This window comes from Wolffia australiana, chromosome 19 (genome assembly GCF_029677425.1).
Source record: "Wolffia australiana isolate 7733 chromosome 19, ASM2967742v1".
Lineage (NCBI taxonomy): Eukaryota > Viridiplantae > Streptophyta > Magnoliopsida > Alismatales > Araceae > Wolffia > Wolffia australiana.
In genome coordinates this window covers 9,372,501-9,377,500 of record NC_135853.1, presented here as the reverse complement: position 1 = coordinate 9,377,500, position 5,000 = coordinate 9,372,501, and positions in this window count along the sequence as shown.

Here is a 5,000-nt window from a genome sequence, read left to right as displayed (position 1 = left end):
ATTTGCCTTTAGAAAAATGCCATTTGGAGTTTGTAATGCACCAGCAACCTTTCAAAGGTGCATGAGTGCAATGTTTTTTGATCTTATTGGTACGTGCCTTGAGGTTTTCATGGATGACTTTTCTGTGTTTGGGGAATCTTTTGAGTGTTGTTTGTCTAACTTAGATAAAGTGTTACAGATTTGCGAGGAAAACAAGTTAGTGCTCAGTTGGGAGAAATCCCATTTTATGGTGGACACGTGAACGTAGTCTTGGATTAATAAAATCGAGATCATTAAGGAGCTTCTCACGCCACCATATCAGCAAGGAGGGTTGGCGGTGGACAAGGCAAAGATCGAGATCATTAAGGAGCTTCCACTCCCATCGACCCTAAAGCAACTTAGTGGCTTTTGGGCCATGCAGGCTTTTATCGTCGCTTTATTAAAGATTTTCCCAAAGTGGCTAAACCTCTCACTTTGCTTCTTTCTAAAGACAAAGAACTTATTTTGAATGATGAATGCAAGTTGGCTTTTAATCGGATTAAAGAAGCATTAGTTACAGCCTATCTTACAAGCTCCAAATTGGAGTGAACCCTTGAGATTTTTTGTGATGCTTCAGATTATGCAGTGGGAGCCGTTTTGGGTCAACGCAAAGACAAGAAACCTACAGCTCTTTACTATGCAAGTAAGACTCTCGACGCCGCTCAGGTAAATTACTCTACCATAGAAAAGGAGTTACTTGCAATTGTCTTTGCTTTAGATAAATTTCGATCTTACCTCATAGGGAGTAAGATTATAGTCTTTTCAGATCATGCTGCATTTAAACATTTATTAAGCAAGAAAGAGACAAAACCTAGATTTTATTAATGCAAGAGTTTGACATTGAAATTAGAGATAGGCATGGAGTGGACAATGGTGCAGCTGATCACCTCTCCCGCTTATCAATGCCATCCCTAACTCCCATCATAGATTCTTTTCCTGATGAGCATATTTTAGGAATTTCTACGCTGAAATTACCCTGGTATGCTCATATAGTAAATTACTTGGTAACTGGTCAATTGCCACAAGGTTGGGATTATGATGATCGAAAAAAGTTTTTTAAGGATATCAAGTATTACTATTGGGATGAGCCTGAACTATTTAGATTGGGAGTCAATCAAATTTTTAGAAGATGTATACCAGAGGATGAACAATGGAGAGTTTTGGAGTCGTGTCACTCATCTTTGTGCGGAGGACACTACGCCTCCAAGATAACTGCACAAAAGGTCCTACAATGTGGCTTTTATTGGCCTCATCTTCATCGTGATGCATATGAATTCTGCAAGAGATGCATTCGATGTCAAGCAGTGGTAAATGTAGGTCGCAATGCTTCTATGCCTATACATCCTATTCTTGAAGTTGAGTTGTTTGATCTTTGGGGCATAGATTTCATGGGACCCTTTCCTCCATCTTTTGGACATGAATATATTTTGGTAGGTGTTGATTATGTCTCTAAGTGGGTAGAAGCCATACCAACACGAAAAAACAACCACAAACATGTTGTTAAATTTGTCAAAGATAATATCTTTTCCCAGTTTGGATGCCCACGAGCCATTATTAGTGATGGTGGAACTCATTTCAACAACAAAGTCTTTAAAGAATTGTTACAACGATATGGAGTTCATCATCGTCTTACCACCCTTATCACCCTCAGGCCAATGGCCAATTCAAGTCTCAAATAGGGAGATTAAAAAAATATTGAAGAAAATTATTAACCCTAATGGGAAGGATTGGTCTAGTAAGTTGCCTAATGCGCTATGGGCGTATCGGACTGCATATAAAACCCCGTTAGGAATGTCGCCATTCAGGTTAGTCTTTGGAAAAGCCTGTCATCTCCCTTTAGAAATCGAACATCGCGCTTTATGGGCTATTAAGCGACTTAATCTATCTTTAGATGATGCAGGTGAACATCGTTTATTGCAGCTGCATGAATTGGAGGAGTTTTGGAATGAAGCATATGAAAATTCCCTCATCTACAAAGCCAAGATGAAAGCGTTCCATGATCAACACATACACAGAAAAGTTTTTGTCCCTGAACAAAAAGTCTGGCTATATAATTCTCGACTTAAACTTTTTCCAGGAAAGGTTAAATCAAGATGGGATGGACCTTACGTCGTATGCCAACATTTTGACAATGGGTCTGTCCTCATTCGAGATACAACACATGGAGCCGAATTCAAGGTCAATGGGCAGCGTTTGAAACCCTTCCTTGAACACGAGCCACATCCCCCCAATGAAGACATTTCTTTAGAAGCGGCGACATCACCATCCGCTTAGAGCTCTCAACAATATTTGTGTTCTTTTATTATGTTTTAGGATTTACTTTCTTTGCATTATGTTAGCTTCTTATTTTTGTTGTGTCTTCTATGGTAACTTTGACCAGGTTATGGTGTATGTGATTCAGCAAATCAGTACTATCGCCAGGATCTCTTATTAATAATGCCATCAGCCCAACGTCTCAATATCACTGTTTGCCCTTCTCACCTCAGTTTTACTCTTCATGATTTTAGTAGCTATGCATTGAGGACCATGCACGTTTTAGTAGGGGGGAGCTAGTTCATTTTATGTGGCGAACTGTGACTCATGCATTTAATTTTAAAGAATATTATATGAATTGAACCTGCTTGTAATCATCTTTAATATGCATATACATGAGTCATACCTTTCATCCAGTGGTTTGGGAACATGTGTAGAGAAGTTAAGCTCCTAGAGAGGATCAAGAACAAGTTGAGGTGCTGCACACGTGATTTTGAGCAATGTGGGGTCGATTTCAAAATTGGGTAGGGTGTCTAGTAGGTGAGTAGATGATGGAAAGTCCAAGGGTATAAGCTCTATGCTGCAAAGGAGAGTGATGAGTGAACTGAGATCCCCCATTCCATCAGCTCAAAACAGCCGATCCCACTTATGTACTTCGTCCCACCATTAGCCTACTTTCATTCCAAAATAGTGGGCAGTCATTCTTCAAGTCTTATGCACAGAATACACCATCTCCATCCACCTCATTGTTTCACACGCTTCACGCCATATCCATCACAACTTGACTCCACCACCTTGCTTCCACTACCGAGGATATGCCTATCTCCCAAGTACGTCTATCTCCCTTTCCACGGTATCACTATGATACTGCCTCTTCGACTCTTTTTCTGTCCATGATTCACTATGCATTATCTAAATCTTATTCTTCTGTCCCTTCTCTCTAGACCAATGTGATTGTTATGACACTCATGCTAGTTGTGATAAAATGTTTGAAAACCATTTAGATAATGGAAAGTGTTTCAATTTTTGGTCAGGCCCCTCTTCATCAAAAAAAGAAAAAAAGAAAAAAAAGGAAAAGAAAAAGAAGCAGAAATAAGTTTTTTTTTAAAAAGGGGAAGAGAAGAAGAAGAAGAAGAAAAAGAAGTGAAGAGGGGGGTTTGACTTGCGCAAATTTCTTATGTTACTATTCCATTTATGGTCATATTGCTCTCTATCTTTGTATCATCACATTGGTCCCATCTCTTCTATCTCCCTCATTTCTTCTGAAAATCTTGGGAGTAGGTTATCGCAGGTAGGACCACGTCTTGTCAACCATACATTCACCACATTTTTGAACACACTTATTCAAGTTCCCTCATGTTATTCCCATCTCTTGCATCACAACTCCAACAATTACGCCATATACCCTTTTTTGTTACCTTCATTTTGTGTGCTAAAAAGGAGGAGAAAATTGGCTGCTTCTATTTTTGGGGTGGAAAAACACTAACGGGAGACAAGTACTCGGTGGCCGCCACCCCGGGAGAGAGTGATCTTGCTTGCGAGAGATGTGAGGCCACTTTCAGATGAGTGCAGAGAGTTTACCTTAAGAGTATAGTGTCATACCTAGCAACAAGTACACTCCCTTCTCATCCACTTAGGCCTTCAAACCAAGGAGAAAGGAACCCCACATTCCTGAAAAGGTTGTGGCTCAAATTGTCATTTAGTTTTTAAGCTCAGCTTTCGATTGATACACTTAACACTTCCATCACTCGTTGTTTGACCCACAGGATGAAAGAAATAAAAATACGGCAAAATACTTGGATGTTGCTAAGGGACTAGCAATGTCTAAGCAGTGGGGTATATGATAACACCCTAATTTCTGTCTTTATTTCATGTTATTAGCACAATTTTATACTTTTAAAGAGCTTAAAATGGGGTTGTAATCACATATTTACATGAAAATAGTGTTTTCAAGTGATTTCTGATTTTCCCCTAATTTTCTGTTAATTCTATGATGTTTAAAGGATTTATGGAAGCTCGTAATAACTATTTATGAATGAAAATGGCAAATTTAATATTTTATTTCGACATTTATCAGCATGGGAATGAATCAGTGAATTTCTAGAATTTTCTAGAATTTTTTACGAATATTTAGGATTTTTTTTGGGATTTATTTGAAGAGGAAATGCATTTATTCTAAGAAGAAAAGGTATATTTATAATAGAAAAAAAAGTATTTTTATAATTTTTGAACATTGAAGGGCGTTTTGCAAACTTTCATTGCAAAAAGACCCTGAAAACAGCTCTCGGTCCCCATGGCAGGCGTAAAGATCCAATTTAAAATTTTACAGGGTTTTGTCGCAATTACCAGTTTTATTGTTTTAATGTTTTAGAAGAAAAGCGGAGGAGAGAGAATGCGGGGAGGACAGAGACACAAATACTTTAGGGCGGCGTTCACTTGCAACTTTTAATTTTATAAAGGGGTTTGTTGAAAAACAGCAAGGAGTCTCTCGCATGTCGCCGTGGCACTCTCTTGGCCGTCAGATGAGAATCGGATGGGGCGTGAAGAGAGAGAAGCTCTGGGAGGGGTTACGTGGCACAAGGAGAGAGCACCTGCCAGAAGAATTTGGAAAGTCGCCGCCAATAAAATGGTGACACGTCAGCTTGCGGTTAGGAGAAATAAAGAAATGAATAAATGAATTAATCCAATGGTTAACATTTGTCTAAATTCATTTATTCATAACTTTTGAG